Source organism: Oncorhynchus clarkii, chromosome 25 (genome assembly GCF_045791955.1).
Source record: "Oncorhynchus clarkii lewisi isolate Uvic-CL-2024 chromosome 25, UVic_Ocla_1.0, whole genome shotgun sequence".
Taxonomy (NCBI): Eukaryota; Metazoa; Chordata; class Actinopteri; order Salmoniformes; family Salmonidae; genus Oncorhynchus; species Oncorhynchus clarkii.
In genome coordinates, this window is record NC_092171.1 from 45,085,592 (window position 1) to 45,108,901 (window position 23,310).

A 23,310-nucleotide genomic window follows, 5' to 3' on the forward strand; every position below is an offset into this window, starting at 1 on the left:
AGCAACAAAGGCAGAGCTCTGTCAGGAGAAACAAAGGCAGAGCTCTGTCAGGAGCAACAAAGACAGAGCTCTGTCAGGAGAAACAAAGGCAGAGCTCTGTCAGGAGAAACAAAGACAGAGCTCTGTCAGGAGCAACAAAGACAGAGCTCTGTCAGGAGAAACAAAGGCAGAGCTCTGTCAGGAGCAACAAAGACAGAGCTCTGTCAGGAGCAACAAAGACAGAGCTCTGTCAGGAGAAACAAAGGCAGAGCTCTGTCAGGAGCAACAAAGACAGAGCTCTGTCAGGAGCAACAAAGACAGAGCTCTGTCAGGAGCAACAAAGACAGAGCTCTGTCAGGAGCAACAAAGACAGAGCTCTGTCAGGAGAAACAAAGACAGAGCTCTGTCAGGAGCAACAAAGACAGAGCTCTGTCAGGAGCAACAAAGACAGAGCTCTGTCAGGAGCAACAAAGACAGAGCTCTGTCAGGAGAAACAAAGGCAGAGCTCTGTCAGGAGCAACAAAGACAGAGCTCTGTCAGGAGCAACAAAGACAGAGCTCTGTCAGGAGCAACAAAGACAGAGCTCTGTCAGGAGAAACAAAGGCAGAGCTCTGTCAGGAGAAACAAAGGCAGAGCTCTGTCAGGAGCAACAAAGACAGAGCTCTGTCAGGAGCAACAAAGACAGAGCTCTGTCAGGAGCAACAAAGACAGAGCTCTGTCAGGAGCAACAAAGACAGAGCTCTGTCAGGAGAAACAAAGACAGAGCTCTGTCAGGAGAAACAAAGGCAGAGCTCTGTCAGGAGAAACAAAGACAGAGCTCTGTCAGGAGCAACAAAGACAGAGCTCTGTCAGGAGAAACAAAGGCAGAGCTCTGTCAGGAGCAACAAAGGCAGAGCTCTGTCAGGAGAAACAAAGACAGAGCTCTGTCAGGAGAAACAAAGGCAGAGCTCTGTCAGGAGAAACAAAGGCAGAGCTCTGTCAGGAGCAACAAAGACAGAGCTCTGTCAGGAGCAACAAAGACAGAGCTCTGTCAGGAGAAACAAAGGCAGAGCTCTGTCAGGAGAAACAAAGACAGAGGTCTGTCAGGAGCAACAAAGGCAGAGCTCTGTCAGGAGCAACAAAGACAGAGCTCTGTCAGGAGCAACAAAGACAGAGCTCTGTCAGGAGAAACAAAGGCAGAGCTCTGTCAGGAGAAACAAAGACAGAGGTCTGTCAGGAGCAACAAAGGCAGAGCTCTGTCAGGAGCAACAAAGACAGAGCTCTGTCAGGAGAAACAAAGACAGAGCTCTGTCAGGAGAAACAAAGGCAGAGCTCTGTCAGGAGAAACAAAGGCAGAGCTCTGTCAGGAGCAACAAAGACAGAGCTCTGTCAGGAGCAACAAAGACAGAGCTCTGTCAGGAGAAACAAAGGCAGAGCTCTGTCAGGAGAAACAAAGACAGAGGTCTGTCAGGAGCAACAAAGGCAGAGCTCTGTCAGGAGCAACAAAGACAGAGCTCTGTCAGGAGCAACAAAGGCAGAGCTCTGTCAGGAGAAACAAAGACAGAGCTCTGTCAGGAGCAACAAAGACAGAGCTCTGTCAGGAGCAACAAAGGCAGAGCTCTGTCAGGAGCAACAAAGACAGAGGTCTGTCAGGAGCAACAAAGACAGAGCTCTGTCAGGAGCAACAAAGACAGAGCTCTGTCAGGAGCAACAAAGGCAGAGCTCTGTCAGGAGCAACAAAGACAGAGCTCTGTCAGGAGCAACAAAGGCAGAGCTCTGTCAGGACAAACAAAGGCAGAGTTCTGTCAGGACAAACAAAGGCAGAGCTCTGTCAGGACAAACAAAGGCAGAGTTCTGTCAGGACAAACAAAGGCAGAGCTCTGTCAGGAGCAACAAAGGCAGAGCTCTGTCAGGAGAAACAAAGGCAGAGCTCTGTCAGGAGCAACAAAGACAGAGCTCTGTCAGGAGAAACAAAGGCAGAGCTCTGTCAGGAGAAACAAAGGCAGAGCTCTGTCAGGAGCAACAAAGACAGAGCTCTGTCAGGAGCAACAAAGACAGAGCTCTGTCAGGAGCAACAAAGGCAGAGCTCTGTCAGGAGCAACAAAGACAGAGCTCTGTCAGGAGCAACAAAGACAGAGCTCTGTCAGGAGCAACAAAGGCAGAGCTCTGTCAGGAGCAACAAAGACAGAGCTCTGTCAGGAGCAACAAAGGCAGAGCTCTGTCAGGACAAACAAAGGCAGAGTTCTGTCAGGACAAACAAAGGCAGAGCTCTGTCAGGACAAACAAAGGCAGAGTTCTGTCAGGACAAACAAAGGCAGAGCTCTGTCAGGAGAAACAAAGGCAGAGCTCTGTCAGGAGAAACAAAGGCAGAGCTCTGTCAGGAGCAACAAAGACAGAGCTCTGTCAGGAGAAACAAAGACAGAGCTCTGTCAGGAGAAACAAAGGCAGAGCTCTGTCAGGAGAAACAAAGGCAGAGCTATGTCAGGAGAAACAAAGACAGAGCTCTGTCAGGAGCAACAAAGACAGAGCTCTGTCAGGAGAAACAAAGGCAGAGCTCTGTCAGGAGCAACAAAGGCAGAGCTCTGTCAGGAGCAACAAAGACAGAGCTCTGTCAGGAGAAACAAAGGCAGAGCTCTGTCAGGAGCAACAAAGACAGAGCTCTGTCAGGAGCAACAAAGACAGAGCTCTGTCAGGAGCAACAAAGACAGAGCTCTGTCAGGAGAAACAAAGGCAGAGCTCTGTCAGGAGAAACAAAGACAGAGCTCTGTCAGGAGCAACAAAGACAGAGCTCTGTCAGGAGCAACAAAGACAGAGCTCTGTCAGGAGCAACAAAGACAGAGCTCTGTCAGGAGAAACAAAGGCAGAGCTCTGTCAGGAGCAACAAAGACAGAGCTCTGTCAGGAGCAACAAAGACAGAGCTCTGTCAGGAGAAACAAAGACAGAGCTCTGTCAGGAGAAACAAAGGCAGAGCTCTGTCAGGAGCAACAAAGACAGAGCTCTGTCAGGAGAAACAAAGGCAGAGTTCTGTCAGGAGAAACAAAGACAGAGCTCTGTCAGGAGCAACAAAGACAGAGCTCTGTCAGGAGCAACAAAGACAGAGCTCTGTCAGGAGCAACAAAGGCAGAGCTCTGTCAGGACAAACAAAGGCAGAGTTCTGTCAGGACAAACAAAGGCAGAGCTCTGTCAGGACAAACAAAGGCAGAGTTCTGTCAGGACAAACAAAGGCAGAGCTCTGTCAGGAGCAACAAAGGCAGAGCTCTGTCAGGAGAAACAAAGGAAGAGCTCTGTCAGGAGCAACAAAGACAGAGCTCTGTCAGGAGAAACAAAGGCAGAGCTCTGTCAGGAGAAACAAAGACAGAGCTCTGTCAGGAGCAACAAAGACAGAGCTCTGTCAGGAGAAACAAAGGCAGAGCTCTGTCAGGAGCAACAAAGGCAGAGCTCTGTCAGGAGCAACAAAGACAGAGCTCTGTCAGGAGAAACAAAGGCAGAGCTCTGTCAGGAGCAACAAAGACAGAGCTCTGTCAGGAGCAACAAAGACAGAGCTCTGTCAGGAGCAACAAAGACAGAGCTCTGTCAGGAGAAACAAAGGCAGAGCTCTGTCAGGAGAAACAAAGACAGAGCTCTGTCAGGAGCAACAAAGACAGAGCTCTGTCAGGAGAAACAAAGGCAGAGCTCTGTCAGGAGCAACAAAGGCAGAGCTCTGTCAGGAGAAACAAAGGCAGAGCTCTGTCAGGAGAAACAAAGGCAGAGCTCTGTCAGGAGAAACAAAGGCAGTGCTCTGTCAGGAGCAACAAAGACAGAGCTCTGTCAGGAGCAACAAAGACAGAGCTCTGTCAGGAGAAACAAAGGCAGAGCTCTGTCAGGAGAAACAAAGACAGAGGTCTGTCAGGAGCAACAAAGGCAGAGCTCTGTCAGGAGCAACAAAGACACAGCTCTGTCAGGAGCAACAAAGACAGAGCTCTGTCAGGAGAAACAAAGGCAGAGCTCTGTCAGGAGAAACAAAGACAGAGGTCTGTCAGGAGCAACAAAGGCAGAGCTCTGTCAGGAGCAACAAAGACAGAGCTCTGTCAGGAGAAACAAAGACAGAGCTCTGTCAGGAGAAACAAAGGCAGAGCTCTGTCAGGAGAAACAAAGGCAGAGCTCTGTCAGGAGCAACAAAGACAGAGCTCTGTCAGGAGCAACAAAGACAGAGCTCTGTCAGGAGAAACAAAGGCAGAGCTCTGTCAGGAGAAACAAAGACAGAGGTCTGTCAGGAGCAACAAAGGCAGAGCTCTGTCAGGAGAAACAAAGACAGAGCTCTGTCAGGAGCAACAAAGGCAGAGCTCTGTCAGGAGAAACAAAGACAGAGCTCTGTCAGGAGCAACAAAGACAGAGCTCTGTCAGGAGCAACAAAGGCAGAGCTCTGTCAGGAGCAACAAAGACAGAGGTCTGTCAGGAGCAACAAAGGCAGAGCTCTGTCAGGAGCAACAAAGACAGAGCTCTGTCAGGAGCAACAAAGGCAGAGCTCTGTCAGGACAAACAAAGGCAGAGTTCTGTCAGGACAAACAAAGGCAGAGCTCTGTCAGGACAAACAAAGGCAGAGCTCTGTCAGGAGAAACAAAGGCAGAGCTCTGTCAGGAGCAACAAAGACAGAGCTCTGTCAGGAGAAACAAAGGCAGAGCTCTGTCAGGAGAAACAAAGGCAGAGCTCTGTCAGGAGCAACAAAGACAGAGCTCTGTCAGGAGCAACAAAGACAGAGCTCTGTCAGGAGCAACAAAGACAGAGCTCTGTCAGGAGCAACAAAGGCAGAGCTCTGTCAGGACAAACAAAGGCAGAGTTCTCTCAGGACAAACAAAGGCAGAGCTCTGTCAGGACAAACAAAGGCAGAGTTCTGTCAGGACAAACAAAGGCAGAGCTCTGTCAGGAGCAACAAAGGCAGAGCTCTGTCAGGAGAAACAAAGGCAGAGCTCTGTCAGGAGCAACAAAGACAGAGCTCTGTCAGGAGCAACAAAGACAGAGCTCTGTCAGGAGCAACAAAGACAGAGCTCTTTCAGGAGAAACAAAGGCAGAGCTCTGTCAGGAGAAACAAAGACAGAGCTCTGTCAGGAGCAACAAAGACAGAGCTCTGTCAGGAGCAACAAAGACAGAGCTCTGTCAGGAGCAACAAAGACAGAGCTCTGTCAGGAGAAACAAAGGCAGAGCTCTGTCAGGAGCAACAAAGACAGAGCTCTGTCAGGAGCAACAAAGACAGAGCTCTGTCAGGAGCAACAAAGACAGAGCTCTGTCAGGAGAAACAAAGGCAGAGCTCTGTCAGGAGAAACAAAGGCAGAGCTCTGTCAGGAGAAACAAAGACAGAGCTCTGTCAGGAGCAACAAAGACAGAGCTCTGTCAGGAGCAACAAAGACAGAGCTCTGTCAGGAGCAACAAAGACAGAGCTCTGTCAGGAGAAAAAAGACAGAGCTCTGTCAGGAGAAACAAAGACAGAGCTCTGTCAGGAGAAACAAAGACAGAGCTCTGTCAGGAGCAACAAAGACAGAGCTCTGTCAGGAGAAACAAAGGCAGAGCTCTGTCAGGAGCAACAAAGGCAGAGCTCTGTCAGGAGAAACAAAGACAGAGCTCTGTCAGGAGAAACAAAGGCAGAGCTCTGTCAGGAGAAACAAAGGCAGAGCTCTGTCAGGAGCAACAAAGACAGAGCTATGTCAGGAGCAACAAAGACAGAGCTCTGTCAGGAGAAACAAAGGCAGAGCTCTGTCAGGAGAAACAAAGACAGAGGTCTGTCAGGAGCAACAAAGGCAGAGCTCTGTCAGGAGCAACAAAGACAGAGCTCTGTCAGGAGCAACAAAGACAGAGCTCTGTCAGGAGAAACAAAGGCAGAGCTCTGTCAGGAGAAACAAAGACAGAGGTCTGTCAGGAGCAACAAAGGCAGAGCTCTGTCAGGAGCAACAAAGACAGAGCTCTGTCAGGAGAAACAAAGACAGAGCTCTGTCAGGAGAAACAAAGGCAGAGCTCTGTCAGGAGAAACAAAGGCAGAGCTCTGTCAGGAGAAACAAAGGCAGAGCTCTGTCAGGAGCAACAAAGACAGAGCTCTGTCAGGAGCAACAAAGACAGAGCTCTGTCAGGAGAAACAAAGGCAGAGCTCTGTCAGGAGAAACAAAGACAGAGGTCTGTCAGGAGCAACAAAGGCAGAGCTCTGTCAGGAGCAGCAAAGGCAGAGCTCTGTCAGGAGCAACAAAGGCAGAGCTCTGTCAGGAGAAACAAAGACAGAGCTCTGTCAGGAGCAACAAAGGCAGAGCTCTGTCAGGAGCAACAAAGGCAGAGCTCTGTCAGGAGCAACAAAGACAGAGGTCTGTCAGGAGCAACAAAGACAGAGCTCTGTCAGGAGCAACAAAGACAGAGCTCTGTCAGGAGCAACAAAGGCAGAGCTCTGTCAGGAGCAACAAAGACAGAGCTCTGTCAGGAGCAACAAAGGCAGAGCTCTGTCAGGACAAACAAAGGCAGAGTTCTGTCAGGACAAACAAAGGCAGAGCTCTGTCAGGACAAACAAAGGCAGAGTTCTGTCAGGACAAACAAAGGCAGAGCTCTGTCAGGAGAAACAAAGGAAGAGCTCTGTCAGGAGCAACAAAGACAGAGCTCTGTCAGGAGAAACAAAGGCAGAGCTCTGTCAGGAGAAACAAAGGCAGAGCTCTGTCAGGAGCAACAAAGACAGAGCTCTGTCAGGAGCAACAAAGACAGAGCTCTGTCAGGAGCAACAAAGACAGAGCTCTGTCAGGAGCAACAAAGGCAGAGCTCTGTCAGGACAAACAAAGGCAGAGTTCTGTCAGGACAAACAAAGGCAGAGCTCTGTCAGGACAAACAAAGGCAGAGTTCTGTCAGGACAAACAAAGGCAGAGCTCTGTCAGGAGCAACAAAGGCAGAGCTCTGTCAGGAGAAACAAAGGCAGAGCTCTGTCAGGAGCAACAAAGACAGAGCTCTGTCAGGAGCAACAAAGACAGAGCTCTGTCAGGAGCAACAAAGACAGAGCTCTGTCAGGAGAAACAAAGACAGAGCTCTGTCAGGAGAAACAAAGGCAGAGCTCTGTCAGGAGAAACAAAGGCAGAGCTCTGTCAGGAGAAACAAAGGCAGAGCTCTGTCAGGAGCAACAAAGACAGAGCTCTGTCAGGAGCAACAAAGACAGAGCTCTGTCAGGAGAAACAAAGGCAGAGCTCTGTCAGGAGAAACAAAGACAGAGGTCTGTCAGGAGCAACAAAGGCAGAGCTCTGTCAGGAGCAGCAAAGGCAGAGCTCTGTCAGGAGCAACAAAGGCAGAGCTCTGTCAGGAGAAACAAAGACAGAGCTCTGTCAGGAGCAACAAAGGCAGAGCTCTGTCAGGAGCAACAAAGGCAGAGCTCTGTCAGGAGCAACAAAGACAGAGGTCTGTCAGGAGCAACAAAGACAGAGCTCTGTCAGGAGCAACAAAGACAGAGCTCTGTCAGGAGCAACAAAGGCAGAGCTCTGTCAGGAGCAACAAAGACAGAGCTCTGTCAGGAGCAACAAAGGCAGAGCTCTGTCAGGACAAACAAAGGCAGAGTTCTGTCAGGACAAACAAAGGCAGAGCTCTGTCAGGACAAACAAAGGCAGAGTTCTGTCAGGACAAACAAAGGCAGAGCTCTGTCAGGAGAAACAAAGGAAGAGCTCTGTCAGGAGCAACAAAGACAGAGCTCTGTCAGGAGAAACAAAGGCAGAGCTCTGTCAGGAGAAACAAAGGCAGAGCTCTGTCAGGAGCAACAAAGACAGAGCTCTGTCAGGAGCAACAAAGACAGAGCTCTGTCAGGAGCAACAAAGACAGAGCTCTGTCAGGAGCAACAAAGGCAGAGCTCTGTCAGGACAAACAAAGGCAGAGTTCTGTCAGGACAAACAAAGGCAGAGCTCTGTCAGGACAAACAAAGGCAGAGTTCTGTCAGGACAAACAAAGGCAGAGCTCTGTCAGGAGCAACAAAGGCAGAGCTCTGTCAGGAGAAACAAAGGCAGAGCTCTGTCAGGAGCAACAAAGACAGAGCTCTGTCAGGAGCAACAAAGACAGAGCTCTGTCAGGAGCAACAAAGACAGAGCTCTTTCAGGAGAAACAAAGGCAGAGCTCTGTCAGGAGAAACAAAGACAGAGCTCTGTCAGGAGCAACAAAGACAGAGCTCTGTCAGGAGCAACAAAGACAGAGCTCTGTCAGGAGCAACAAAGGCAGAGCTCTGTCAGGAGAAACAAAGGCAGAGCTCTGTCAGGAGCAACAAAGACAGAGCTCTGTCAGGAGCAACAAAGACAGAGCTCTGTCAGGAGCAACAAAGACAGAGCTCTGTCAGGAGAAACAAAGGCAGAGCTCTGTCAGGAGAAACAAAGGCAGAGCTCTGTCAGGAGAAACAAAGACAGAGCTCTGTCAGGAGCAACAAAGACAGAGCTCTGTCAGGAGCAACAAAGACAGAGCTCTGTCAGGAGAAACAAAGACAGAGCTCTGTCAGGAGAAACAAAGACAGAGCTCTGTCAGGAGAAACAAAGGCAGAGCTCTGTCAGGAGCAACAAAGGCAGAGCTCTGTCAGGAGAAACAAAGACAGAGCTCTGTCAGGAGAAACAAAGGCAGAGCTCTGTCAGGAGAAACAAAGGCAGAGCTCTGTCAGGAGAAACAAAGACAGAGCTATGTCAGGAGCAACAAAGACAGAGCTCTGTCAGGAGAAACAAAGGCAGAGCTCTGTCAGGAGAAACAAAGACAGAGGTCTGTCAGGAGCAACAAAGGCAGAGCTCTGTCAGGAGCAACAAAGACAGAGCTCTGTCAGGAGAAACAAAGGCAGAGCTCTGTCAGGAGAAACAAAGACAGAGGTCTGTCAGGAGCAACAAAGGCAGAGCTCTGTCAGGAGCAACAAAGACAGAGCTCTGTCAGGAGAAACAAAGACAGAGCTCTGTCAGGAGAAACAAAGACAGAGCTCTGTCAGGAGAAACAAAGGCAGAGCTCTGTCAGGAGAAACAAAGGCAGAGCTCTGTCAGGAGAAACAAAGGCAGAGCTCTGTCAGGAGCAACAAAGACAGAGCTCTGTCAGGAGCAACAAAGACAGAGCTCTGTCAGGAGAAACAAAGGCAGAGCTCTGTCAGGAGAAACAAAGACAGAGGTCTGTCAGGAGCAACAAAGGCAGAGCTCTGTCAGGAGCAGCAAAGACAGAGCTCTGTCAGGAGCAACAAAGGCAGAGCTCTGTCAGGAGAAACAAAGACAGAGCTCTGTCAGGAGCAACAAAGACAGAGCTCTGTCAGGAGCAACAAAGGCAGAGCTCTGTCAGGACAAACAAAGGCAGAGTTCTGTCAGGACAAACAAAGGCAGAGCTCTGTCAGGACAAACAAAGGCAGAGTTCTGTCAGGACAAACAAAGGCAGAGCTCTGTCAGGAGCAACAAAGGCAGAGCTCTGTCAGGAGAAACAAAGGCAGAGCTCTGTCAGGAGCAACAAAGACAGAGCTCTGTCAGGAGAAACAAAGGCAGAGCTCTGTCAGGAGAAACAAAGGCAGAGCTCTGTCAGGAGCAACAAAGACAGAGCTCTGTCAGGAGCAACAAAGACAGAGCTCTGTCAGGAGCAACAAAGACAGAGCTCTGTCAGGAGCAACAAAGACAGAGCTCTGTCAGGAGCAACAAAGGCAGAGCTCTGTCAGGACAAACAAAGGCAGAGTTCTGTCAGGACAAACAAAGGCAGAGCTCTGTCAGGACAAACAAAGGCAGAGTTCTGTCAGGACAAACAAAGGCAGAGCTCTGTCAGGAGCAACAAAGGCAGAGCTCTGTCAGGAGAAACAAAGGCAGAGCTCTGTCAGGAGCAACAAAGACAGAGCTCTGTCAGGAGAAACAAAGGCAGAGCTCTGTCAGGAGAAACAAAGGCAGAGCTCTGTCAGGAGCAACAAAGACAGAGCTCTGTCAGGAGCAACAAAGACAGAGCTCTGTCAGGAGCAACAAAGACAGAGCTCTGTCAGGAGCAACAAAGGCAGAGCTCTGTCAGGACAAACAAAGGCAGAGTTCTGTCAGGACAAACAAAGGCAGAGTTCTGTCAGGACAAACAAAGGCAGAGCTCTGTCAGGAGCAACAAAGGCAGAGCTCTGTCAGGAGAAACAAAGGCAGAGCTCTGTCAGGAGCAAAAAGGCAGAGCTCTGTCAGGAGCAACAAAGACAGAGCTCTGTCAGGAGAAACAAAGACAGCGCTCTGTCAGGAGAAACAAAGACAGAGCTCTGTCAGGAGCAACAAAGACAGAGCTCTGTCAGGAGCAACAAAGGCAGAGCTCTGTCAGGAGAAACAAAGGCAGAGCTCTGTCAGGAGCAACAAAGACAGAGCTCTGTCAGGAGAAACAAAGGCAGAGCTCTGTCAGGAGAAACAAAGACAGAGGTCTGTCAGGAGCAACAAAGGCAGAGCTCTGTCAGGAGCAACAAAGACAGAGCTCTGTCAGGAGCAACAAAGACAGAGCTCTGTCAGGAGAAACAAAGGCAGAGCTCTGTCAGGAGAAACAAAGACAGAGGTCTGTCAGGAGCAACAAAGGCAGAGCTCTGTCAGGAGCAACAAAGACAGAGCTCTGTCAGGAGAAACAAAGACAGAGCTCTGTCAGGAGAAACAAAGGCAGAGCTCTGTCAGGAGAAACAAAGGCAGAGCTCTGTCAGGAGAAACAAAGGCAGAGCTCTGTCAGGAGCAACAAAGACAGAGCTCTGTCAGGAGCAACAAAGACAGAGCTCTGTCAGGAGAAACAAAGGCAGAGCTCTGTCAGGAGAAACAAAGGCAGAGCTCTGTCAGGAGAAACAAAGGCAGAGCTCTGTCAGGAGCAACAAAGACAGAGCTCTGTCAGGAGCAACAAAGACAGAGCTCTGTCAGGAGAAACAAAGGCAGAGCTCTGTCAGGAGAAACAAAGACAGAGGTCTGTCAGGAGCAACAAAGGCAGAGCTCTGTCAGGAGCAGCAAAGGCAGAGCTCTGTCAGGAGCAACAAAGGCAGAGCTCTGTCAGGAGCAACAAAGACAGAGCTCTGTCAGGAGCAACAAAGACAGAGCTCTGTCAGGAGCAACAAAGGCAGAGCTCTGTCAGGAGCAACAAAGACAGAGGTCTGTCAGGAGCAACAAAGACAGAGCTCTGTCAGGAGCAACAAAGACAGAGCTCTGTCAGGAGCAACAAAGGCAGAGCTCTGTCAGGAGCAACAAAGACAGAGCTCTGTCAGGAGCAACAAAGGCAGAGCTCTGTCAGGACAAACAAAGGCAGAGTTCTGTCAGGACAAACAAAGGCAGAGCTCTGTCAGGACAAACAAAGGCAGAGATCTGTCAGGACAAACAAAGGCAGAGCTCTGTCAGGAGCAACAAAGGCAGAGCTCTGTCAGGAGAAACAAAGGCAGAGCTCTGTCAGGAGCAACAAAGACAGAGCTCTGTCAGGAGAAACAAAGGCAGAGCTCTGTCAGGAGAAACAAAGGCAGAGCTCTGTCAGGAGCAACAAAGACAGAGCTCTGTCATGAGCAACAAAGACAGAGCTCTGTCAGGAGCAACAAAGACAGAGCTCTGTCAGGAGCAACAAAGGCAGAGCTCTGTCAGGACAAACAAAGGCAGAGTTCTGTCAGGACAAACAAAGGCAGAGTTCTGTCAGGACAAACAAAGGCAGAGCTCTGTCAGGAGCAACAAAGGCAGAGCTCTGTCAGGAGAAACAAAGGCAGAGCTCTGTCAGGATCAAAAAGGCAGAGCTCTGTCAGGAGCAACAAAGACAGAGCTCTGTCAGGAGAAACAAAGACAGCGCTCTGTCAGGAGAAACAAAGACAGAGCTCTGTCAGGAGCAACAAAGACAGAGCTCTGTCAGGAGCAACAAAGGCAGAGCTCTGTCAGGAGCAACAAAGACAGAGCTCTGTCAGGAGCAACAAAGGCAGAGCTCTGTCAGGAGCAACAAAGACAGAGCTCTGTCAGGAGAAACAAAGACAGAGCTCTGTCAGGAGAAACAAAGACAGAGCTCTGTCAGGAGCAACAAAGACAGAGCTCTGTCAGGAGCAACAAAGGCAGAGCTCTGTCAGGACAAACAAAGACAGAGCTCTGTCAGGAGAAACAAAGACAGAGCTCTGTCAGGAGCAACAAAGGCAGAGCTCTGTCAGGAGCAACAAAGACAGCGCTCTGTCAGGAGCAACAAAGGCAGAGCTCTGTCAGGAGCAACAAAGGCAGAGCTCTGTCAGGAGCAACAAAGGCAGAGCTCTGTCAGGAGCAACAAAGGCAGAGCTCTGTCAGGAGAAACAAAGGCAGAGCTCTGTAAGGAGAAACAAAGGCAGAGCTCTGTCAGGAGAAACAAAGGCAGAGCTCTGTCAGGAGAAACAAAGACAGAGCTCTGTCAGGAGAAACAAATGCAGAGCTCTGTCAGGACAAACAAAGGCAGAGCTCTGTCAGGACAAACAAAGGCAGAGCTCTGTCAGGAGAAACAAAGGCAGAGCTCTGTAAGGAGAAACAAAGGCAGAGCTCTGTCAGGACAAACAAAGGCAGAGCTCTGTAAGGAGAAACAAAGACAGAGCTCTGTCAGGTGAAACAAAGGCAGAGCTCTGTCAGGAGAATGTCCTCTATTCTAAAACACGAGGTCATCACAACCCTGGATCACCTAGTTACCTGTTCAGGTGTGTAAGGGACATTACTGTTTAGAAGAGCCACAATACATTATTGATAAGGCCTACAATATTGTCTGAGTAAATAGTCATTATGCCAAGTTCCTCAGCGTACACATCACGGACAAACTGAATTGGTCTACCCACACAGACAGCTTTGTGAAGGAGGCGCAGCGTGCGCCTCTTCAACATCAGGAGGCTGAAGAAATTCGGCTGGTCACCAAAAACACTCACAAACTTCTACAGATGCACAATCGAGAGCATCCTGTCGGGCTGTATCACCGCCTGGTACGGCAACTGCTCTGCCCACAACCGTAAGGCTCTCCAAAGGGTAGTGAGGTCTGCACAACGCATCACCAGGGGCAAACTACCTGCCCTCCAGGACACCAACACCACCCGATGTCACAGGAAGGCCATAAAGATCATCAAGGACAACAACCACCCGAGCCACTGCCTGTTCACCCCGCTATCATCCAGAAGGCGAGGTCAGTACAGGTGCATCAAAGCTGGGACCGAGAGACTGAAAAACAGCTTCTATCTCAAGGCCATCAGACTGTTAAACAGCCACCACTAACACTGAGTGGCTGCTGCCAACACACTGACACTGACTCAACTCCAGCCACTTTAATAATGGAAATTTATATTTAAAAAATTATCACTAGCCACTTTAAACAATGCCACTTAATATAATGTTTACATACCCTACATTACTCATCTCATCTGTATATACTGTACTCTATACCATCTACTGCATCTTGCCTATGTCGTTCTGTACAATCACTCATTCATATATCTGTACATATTCTTTATCCCTTAACACTTGTGTGTATAGTTTTGGAATTGTTAGTTAGATTACTCGTTGGTTATTACTGCATTGTCGGAACTAGAAGCACAAGCATTTCGCTACACTCACATTAACATCTGCTAACCATGTGTATGTGACAAATAAAATTTGATTTGATTTGAAAGAGTAGACTAGTCTTATTGAGGTGGCAGGTAGCCTAGTGGTTAGAGTGTAGAGGTGGCAGGTAGCCTAGTGGTTAGAGTGTAGAGGTGGCAGGTAGCCTAGTGGTTAGAGTGTGGAGGTGGCAGGTAGCTTAGTGGTTAGAGTGTAGGGGAGACAGGTAGCCTAGTGGTTAGAGTGTAGAGGTGGCAGGTAGCCTAGTGGTTAGAGTGTAGAGGTGGCAGGTAGCCTAGTGGTTAGAGTGTAGGGGAGACAGGTAGCCTAGTGGTTAGAGTGTAGAGGTGGCAGGTAGCCTAGTGGTTAGAGTGTAGAGGAGGCAGGTAGTCTAGTGGTTAGAGTGTAGAGGTGGCAGGTAGCCTAGTGGTTAGAGTGTAGGGGAGACAGGTAGCCTAGTGGTTAGAGTGTAGAGGTGGCAGGTAGCCTAGTGGTTAGAGTGTAGAGGTGGCAGGTAGCCTAGTGGTTAGAGTGTAGGGGAGGTAGGTAGCCTAGTGGTTAGAGTGTAGAGGAGGTAGGTAGCCTAGTGGTTAGAGTGTAGAGGTGGCAGGTAGCCTAGTGGTTAGAGTGTAGAGGAGGCAGGTAGACTAGTGGTTAGAGTGTAGGGGAGGCAGGGTAGCCTAGTGGTTAGAGTGTAGGGGCGGCAGGGTAGCCTAGTGGTTAGAGTGTAGAGGTGGCAGGTAGTCTAGTGGTTAGAGGGGCGGCAGGTAGACTAGTGGTTAGAGTGTAGAGGAGGCAGGTAGACTAGTGGTTAGAGTGTAGAGGTGGCAGGTAGCCTAGTGGTTAGAGTGTAGAGGTGGCAGGTAGCCTAGTGGTTAGAGTGTAGACGAGGCAGGTAGCCTAGTGGTTAGAGTGTAGAGGGGGCAGGTAGACTAGTGGTTAGAGTGTAGAGGTGGCAGGTAGCCTAGTGGTTAGAGTGTAGGGGAGGTAGGTAGACTAGTGGTTAGAGTGTAGAGGAGGCAGGTAGACTAGTGGTTAGAGTGTAGAGGTGGCAGGTAGCCTAGTGGTTAGAGTGTAGAGGTGGCAGGTAGACTAGTGGTTAGAGTGTAGAGGTGGCAGGTAGACTAGTGGTTAGAGTGTAGAGGAGGCAGGTAGACTAGTGGTTAGAGTGTAGAGGTGGCAGGTAGCCTAGTGGTTAGAGTGTAGAGGAGGCAGGTAGACTAGTGGTTAGAGCATTGGACTAGGAACCTGAATGGTTGCCAGATCGAATCCCTGAGCTGACACGGTAAAAAGCTGTCGTTCTGCCCCCTGAACAAGGCAGTTAATTTAGATATCTTCTCTACTGTTCCTAGGCCGTCATTGAAAATAAGAATTTGTTCTTAAACGGTCGGCCCATCTCTGGTCTTTTCAACGAACTCACTGTGAACATCCTTCAAATCTATGTTTATTATTTAGTCAGGGATATATTGAAAATGTTTCACAACATTTAGGCTGCAATGAATTATCTCTCTGACTGTTACCTTTATGTAATTATGCAAGTCAGTTAATGTGGACTGTTGGTGTATTGGATGTTGTTATTTCATTTTTTTGTCAGTAGCACTTTGTTAACTGTGGAGCTGAAGAACAATTAACTGCATTTTATAACAGACGTGAAGTCCGAAGTGCCTGAAGATATGCATTTCAGAAGAGAAGATATTTTTTTTTTAAATAAAAAAACTAAACGTAAACAAAGCCTAAATTCAGATCGGGTAGATTTCCCGGCAACAATGTATACTTTAGAGGTAATAATGTATTTAGCAGAATTGTAATGAAACAGCAAGGAGCAGGTCGCGAACCCTCAACCTTATGGCCCGAAGTCCAGCTCGCTATCGGCTGTGCCCCAAAAGCATCGAGTCGATACCCCCGCTAAAAATAAACCCAGGGTCGTTACAGTATGTATCCCAGTGACTGACTACTATGGCGTTCTTTTCTCTGTAATTCTTTCCTCGTTCAGCTTTCTGCCCAAATCCAGGAAATACCGTGTCGACAATTGCGCTCCATTCAACGATGGAGAACTGTAAAAACAATGCTGGATATTGTGACAGCGAGAAATATACAACTGTCTTACCTTTCGGTGGCAGAAGTTCGGCATCGACAAATACTTATTCTACTTCGGTGGGGTCTATCGGCGGTTGGCATCCAACGTTATGGTGCATGACCGCCACCTATTGTACTGGAGTGTGGGCCAGAGACATGGAGGAACGACATCCTTACCTGCCAGCCCCGTGCTCACCTCTTCATCAAACCCTTTTCCTCCCCCAATTATCTCCTAAAATGACATACCCAAATCTAACTGCCTGTAGCTCAGGAACAGAAGCAAGGATATGCATGTTCAAGGATATGCATGTTTGTGGAAATGTGAAATTAATGTTGGAGAATATTACACAATAGATCTGGTAAAAGATAATGCAAAGAAAAAAACTCTTTTTTTTGTTTTGTTCCATCATCCTTGAAATGCCAGAGAAAGGCAATCATGTATTTTAGCAATTTAGGGGCAATTTAGATGTTGGTGTCTAGATGGCAGTAGTGTATGTGCAAAGCTTTAGAATGATCCAATTAACCATTGCATTACTATTCAAAATGTTGTATCAAGTCCAACCAAATATGCCTAATTGGTTAATTGATACATGTTCAAGTACATAACTGTGCACTCTCCTCAAACAATAGCATGTTATTATTTCACTGTAATAGCTACTGTAAATTGGACAGTGCAGTTAGATTAACAATAATTGAAGCTTTCTGCCCATATAAGACATTTTCTTGTTACTTACAATATCACGCAAATCACATTAGCTCAACCATTGGCTCAACCGTCCCTTAGGGTACACACCGATCTACTGGCTGTGTCCCAGCCCTTAATCTACTGGCTGTGTCCCACCCTTAATCTACTGGCTGTGTTCCAGCCTTAATCTACTGGCTGTGTCCCACCCTTAATCTACTGGCTGTGTCCCAGCCCTTAATCTACTGGCTGTGTCCCACCCTTAATCTACTGGCTGTGTCCCACCCTTAATCTACTGGCTGTGTCCTACCCTTAATCTACTGGCTGTGTCCCAGCCTTAATCTACTGGCTGTGTCCCACCCTTAATCTACTGGCTGTGTCCCAGCCTTAATCTACTGGCTGTGTCCCAACCTTAATCTACTGGCTGTGTCCCAACCTTAATCTACTGGCTGTGTCCCAACCTTAATCTACTGGCTGTGTCCCAGCCCTTAATCTACTGGCTGTGTCCTACCCTTAATCTACTGGCTGTGTCCCACCCTTAATCTACTGGCTGTGTCCCAACCTTAATCTACTGGCTGTGTCCCAGCCCTTAATCTACTGGCTGTGTCCCACCCTTAATCTACTGGCTGTGTCCCACCCTTAATCTACTGGCTGTGTCCTACCCTTAATCTACTGGCTGTGTCCCAGCCTTAATCTACTGGCTGTGTCCCACCCTTAATCTACTGGCTGTGTCCCACCCTTAATCTACTGGCTATGTCCCAGCCTTAATATACTGGCTGTGTCCCACCCTTAATCTACTGGCTGTGTCCCAGCCTTAATCTACTGGCTGTGTCCCACCCTTAATCTACTGGCTGTGTCCCAGCCTTAATCTACTGGCTGTGTCCCACCCTTAATCTACTGGCTGTGTCCCACCCTTAATCTACTGGCTGTGTCCCAGCCTTATTCTACTGGATGTGTCCCACCCTTAATCTACTGGCTGTGTCCCACCCTTAATCTACTGGCTGTGTCCCACCCTTAATCTACTGGCTATGTCCCACCCTTAATCTATTGGCTGTGTCCCTACTTGCTGTGTCCCAACCTTAATCTATTGGCTGTGTCCCTATTGGCTGTGTCCTACCCTTAATCTACTGGCTGTGTCCCAGCCTTAATCTACTGGCTGTGTCCCACCCTTAATCTACTGGCTGTGTCCTACCCTTAATCTATTGGCTGTGTCCCTACTGGCTGTGTCCTACCCTTAATCTACTGGCTGTGTCCCAGCCTTAATCTACTGGCTGTGTCCCACCCTTAATATATTGGCTGTGTCCCACCTTTAATCTACTGGCTGTGTCCCACCCTTAATCTACTGGCTGTGTCCCAGCCTTAATCAACTGGCTGTGTCCCACCCTTAATCTATTGGCTGTGTCCCTACTAGCTGTGTCCTACCCTTAATCTACAGGCTGTGTCCCACCCTTCATCAACTGGCTGTGTCCCACCCTTAATCTACTGGCTGTGTCCCACCCTTAATCTTCTAGCTGTGTCCCACCCTTAATCTACTGGCTGTGTCCCACCCTTCATCAACTGGCTGTGTCCCACCCTTAATCTACTGGCTGTGTCCCACCCTTAATCTACTGGCTGTGTCCTACCCTTAATCTATTGGCTGTGTCCCTACTGGCTGTGTCCCACCCTTAATCTACTGGCTGTGTCCCACCCTTAATCTACTGGCTGTGTCCCAACCTTAATCTACTGGCTGTGTCCCAGCCTTAATCTACTGGCTGTGTCCTACCCTTAATCTACTGGCTGTGTCCCACCCTTAATCTACTGGCTGTGTCCCACCCATAATCTACTGGCTGTGCCCTACCCTTAATCTACTGGCTGTGTCCCAGCCTTAATCTACTGACTGTGTCCCACCCTTAATCTACTGGCTGTGTCCCAACCTTAATCTACTGGCTGTGTCCCACCCTTAATCTACTGGCTGTGTCCCACCCTTAATCTACTGGCTGTGCCCTAACCTTAATCTACTGGCTGTGTCCCACCCTTAATCTACTGACTGTGTCCCACCCTTAATCTACTGGCTGTGTCCCAACCATAATCTACTGTCTGTGTCCCACCCTTAATCTACTGGCTGTGTCCCAGCCTTAATCTACTGGCTGTGTCCCACCCTTAATCTACTGGCTGTGTCCCACCCTTAATCTACTGGATGTGTCCTACCCTTCATCTTGTAAAAATAGCCTCCTCTCTTCTGTCCCTTCTTGCCATCCTCCCCTCCTTGACTCTCATCTGTATTTTAAAAATAAATGCCTGCCCTTTGTATGTCTGTTCCACTGCTCCTGCCATCTCTGCACCATCACTGTCCATATCAGGCTACTCTGTCTGACTACTCTGTCTACCTTGACTTCCTCGACCCACTGCAAGGCCAACAGTATGGCCATCAACTCCGTCATATATACAGTCAGATGATCTGTACATCCGAGGGATATCACACTCCTGTGAGCTGAAGTAGCTACCTTCTTCTTCTTCTTCTTCTTCTTCTTCTTCTTCTTTTTTAAAGTTTTATTGACCGACTACATCCAACAAATGTGTATTGTCGCCACCTACTGGGTAAAAACGGAGATATAAAAAATAAAAAATCTATAATATTACAAAATATATTTACAAAAGTCAATGTACTCCTTCACTTGGTCAAATGTACACTTATCTCTACAGACTCTGGGGTCTGATCCCTACAGACTCTGGGGTCTAATCCCTACAGGCTCCTGGGTCTGATCCCTACAGGCTCTGGGGTATGATCCCTACAGGCTCTGGGGCCTCATCCCTACAGGCTCTGGGGTCTGATCTCTACAGGCTCTGGGGTCTGATCCCTACAGGCCATGGGGTCTGATCCCTACAGGCTCTGGGGTCTGATCTCTACAGGTTCTGGGGTCTGATCCCTACAGGCTCTGGGGTCTGATCCCTACAGGCTCTGGGGCCTGATCCCTACAGGCTCTGGGGTCTGATCCCTACAGGATCTGTGGTCTGATCCCTACAGGCTCTGGGGTATGATCCCTACAGGCTCTGGGGTCTGATCCCTACAGGCTCTGGGGTCTGATCCCTACAGGCTCCTGGGTCTGATCCCTACAGGCTCTGGGGCCTGATCCCTACAGTCTCTGAGGCCTGATCCCTACAGACTCTGGGGCTTGATCCATACAGTCTCTGATTCTGGGGTCTGATCCTGACAGGCTCTGGGGTCTGATCCCTACAGGCTCTGGGGTCTGATCCCTACAGGCTCTGGGGTCTAATCCCTACAGGCTCTGGGGTCTGATGCCTACAGGCTCTGGGGTCTGATCCCTACAGTCTCTGATTCCTGACCAATACAGGCTCTGGGGTCTAATCCCTACAGGCTCTGTGGTTTGGTCCCTACAGGCTCTGGGGTCTAATCCCTACAGACTCTGTGGTTTGGTCCCTATAGGTTCTGGGGTCTGATCCCTACAGTCTCTGATTCCTGACCCCTACAGGCTCTGGGGTCTAATCCCTACAGGCTCTGGGGTCTGATCCCTACAGGCTCTGTGGTCTGATCCCTACAGGCTCTGGGGCCTGATCCCTAAAGGCTCTGGGGTCTGATCCCTACAGGCTCCTGGGTCTGATCCCTACAGGCTCTGGGGTATGATCCCTACAGTCTCTGAGGCCTGATCCCTACAGACTCTGGGGCCTGATCCATACAGTCTCTGATTCTGGGGTCTGATCCTGACAGGCTCTGAGGCCTGATCCCTACAGACTCTGGGGCCTAATCCCTATAGTCTCTGATTTCTGACCCCTACAGGCTCTGGGGTCTGATCCCTAAAGTCTCTGAGTCCTGATCCCTTCAGGCTCTAGCGTCTGATCTCTACAGGCTCTGGGGTCTGATCCCTAAAGGCTCTGAGGCCTGATCTCTTCAGGCTCTGGCGTCTGATCTTTACAGGCCTGATCCCTACAGGCGCTGGACCTGATCCCTACAGGCTCTGTGATTTGATCCCTACAGGCTCTGAGGCCTGATCCCTACAGTCTCTGGGGTCTGATCCCTACAGGCTCTGTGGTCTAATCCCTACAGGCTCTGATGTCTGATCCCTACAGGCTCTGGGGTCTGATCCCTACAGTCTCTGATTCCTGATCCCTATTGGCTCAATGGGTTGATCCCTACAGGCTCTGAGGCCTGATCCCTACAGGCTCTGGGGTCTGATCCCTACAGGCTCTGGGGTCTAATCCCTACAGGCTCTGAGGTCTGATCCCTACAGGCTCTGGGGTCTGATCCCTACATGCTCTGGGGTCTGATCACTACAGGCTCTGGGGTATGATCCCTGCAGGCTCTGGTGCCTGATCCCTTCCGTCTCTGGCGTCTAATCCCTACAGACTCTGAGGCCTGATCCCTACAGACTCCTTGGCCTAATCCCTACAGTCTCTGATTCCTGACCCCTACAGGTTCTGGGGTCTGATCCCTAAAGGCTCTGAGTTCTGATCCCTTCCGTCTCTGGCGTCTGATCTCTACAGTCTCTGGGGTCGGATCCCTAAAGGCTCTGAGGCCTGATCTCTTCAGGCTCTGGCATCTGATCTCTACAGGCTCTGGGGTCTGATCCCTACAGGCTCTGGGGTCTGATCCCTACAGGCTATTGGGCCTGATCCCTACAGGCTCTGGGGTCTGATCCCTACAGGCGCTGTGGTCTAATCCCTACAGGCTCTGGGGTCTGATCCCTACAGGCTCTGGGGTCTGATCCTTACAGGCTCTGGGGTCTGATCCTTACAGGCTCTGTGGTCTGATCCCTACAGGCTCTGGGGTCTGATCCCTACAGGCTCTGGGGTCTGATCCATTGAGTGGCTGCTGCCAACAAACTGACTCAACTCCATCCACTTTAATAATGGAAATTGATGGAAATTGATGTAATAAATGTATCACTAGCCACTTTAATTAAACAATGCCACTTAATATAATGTTTACATACCCTACATTACTCATCTCATATGCATATACTGTACTCTATATCATCTACTGCATCTTTATGTAATACATGTATCGCTAGCCACTTTAAACTATGCCACTTTGTTTACATACCCTACATTACTCATCTCATATGTAATACTGTACTCGATACCATCTACTGCATCTTGCCTATGCCGTTCTGTACCATCACTCATTCATATCTTTATGTACATACTCTTCATCCCTTTACACTTGTGTGTACAAGGTAATAGTTTTGGAATTGTTAGGTTAGATTACTTGTTGGTTATTACTGCAAGGAGCTGAGCATGCACCCCTGTGGGACTCCTATGTTGAGGGTCAGCGTAGGGGATGTGCAGTTGCCTACCCTCACCACCTGGGGGTGCCCCATCATGAAGTCCAGGATCCAGTGGCAGGGCAATGGCAATTGTGTTGTCCTTGGATCTGTTGGGTGGTAAGGAAATTGGAATTGGTCTAGGGAGTCAGGTAAGGTGGAGGTGATATGATCCTTAACATGTCTCTCAAAGCACTTCATGATGATAGAAGTGAGTGCTATGGGGTGATAGTCATTTAGTTCAGTTACCTTCACTTTCATGGGTACAGGAGCAATGGTGGACATCTTGGAGCAAGTGGGGACAACAGACTGGGATAGGGAGAGATGAAATATGTCCATAAATACTAAATACTGCAAAGTTAGCTAGGACCTGGAAACAGTGAGACTGTGTCTGTCAGTGCCATCTTGTCACTTCTGCTGCCTGTCAGTGTCAACCATCAAACCAGCTAGCTAGGTAGATAGCTGGTACTAGCTACAGTTGAAGTCAGAAGTTTACATACACCTTAGCCAAATACATTTAAACTCAGTTTTTCACAATTCTTAGGTCATTTAAGATCACCACTTTATTTTACGAATGTGAAATGTCAGAATAATAGTAGAGAGAATGATTTATTTGAGCTTTTACATCGTTCATCACATTCCCAGTGGGTCAGAAGTTTACAATACACTCAATTAGTATTTGGTAGCGTTGCCTTTAAATTGTCAGAATTTTCAATAACTAACAATTATTAAAGCTTTGACTAATCCCCGAGGTTTGTAAGACCCTGGGTTTAAAAATAACTAGGCAAAGACTCAGCTTATGCTGAAAGGTCCGTAGAGTTTATTCACGAGAACGTTATAAAGTCAAAATACAAAGAACATGTCATTTTATTACTTACGTTGGAGTCATTAAAACTCGTTTTTCAACCACTCCACAAATGTTTTGTTAACAAACTATAGTTTTGGCAAGTTGGTTAGGACATCTACTTTGTGCATGAAACAAGTTATTTTTCCAACAATTGTTTACAGACAAGATTATTTCACTTATAATTCGCTGTATCACAATTCGAGTGGGTCAGAGGTTTACATACACTAAGTTGACTGTGCCTTTAAACAGCTTGGAAAATTCCCCAAAATTATGTCATGGCTTCAGAAGCTTCTGATAGGCTAATTGACATCATTTGAGTCAATTGGAGGTGTACCTGTGGATGTATTTCAAGGTCTACCTTCAAACTCAGTGCCTCTTTGCTTGATATCATAGGAAAATCGAAAGAAATAAGCCAAGACCTCAGAAAAAAAATTGTAGACCTCCACAAGTCTGATTCATCCTTGGGAGCAATTTCCAAATGCCTGAAGGTACCACGTTCATCTGTACAAACAATAGTGCGCAAGTATAAACACCATGGGACCACGCAGCCGTCTTACTGCTCAGGAAGGAGATGCGTTCTGTCACCTAGAAATTAACGTACTTTAGTTTGAAAAGTGCGACTCAATCACAGAACAGCAGCAAGGGACCTTGTGAAGATACTGGAGGAAACAGGTACAAAAGTGCCTATATCCACAGTAAAATGAGTCCTATATTGACATAACCTGAAAGGCCCCTCAGCAAGGAAGAAGTCACTGCTCCAAAACTGCCATAAAAAGCCAGACTACGGTTTGCAACTGCACATGGGGACAAAGATCGTACTTTTTGGAGAAAGATCCTCTGGTCTGATGAAACAAAAATAGAACTGTTTGGCCAGAACGACCATCGTTATGTTTGGAGGAAAAAGGGGGAGGCTTGCAAGCCGGAAAACATCATCCCAACCTTGAAGCACGGGGGTGGCAGCATCATGTTGTGGGGGTGCTTTAATGCAGGAGGGACTGGTGCACTTCCTAAAACAGATGG

General features: G+C 48.5%; 2 protein-coding genes across 2 annotated transcripts in view; both read right to left on the reverse strand.

The window, feature by feature from the left end:
* Positions 1-15,560, reverse strand: part of LOC139383664 (uncharacterized) — a 38,479-nt gene extending 22,919 nt beyond the window's left edge. Inside the window, exon 1 of the mRNA XM_071128199.1 lies at positions 15,535-15,560. The gene's annotated coding sequence lies outside the window, so the exon portion shown is untranslated. The remainder of the gene's footprint in view (positions 1-15,534) is intronic.
* Positions 1-23,310, reverse strand: part of LOC139383331 (lysyl oxidase-like 3b) — a 288,262-nt gene that overhangs the window by 16,444 nt on the left and 248,508 nt on the right. The gene's annotated exons all lie outside the window — the stretch shown is intronic.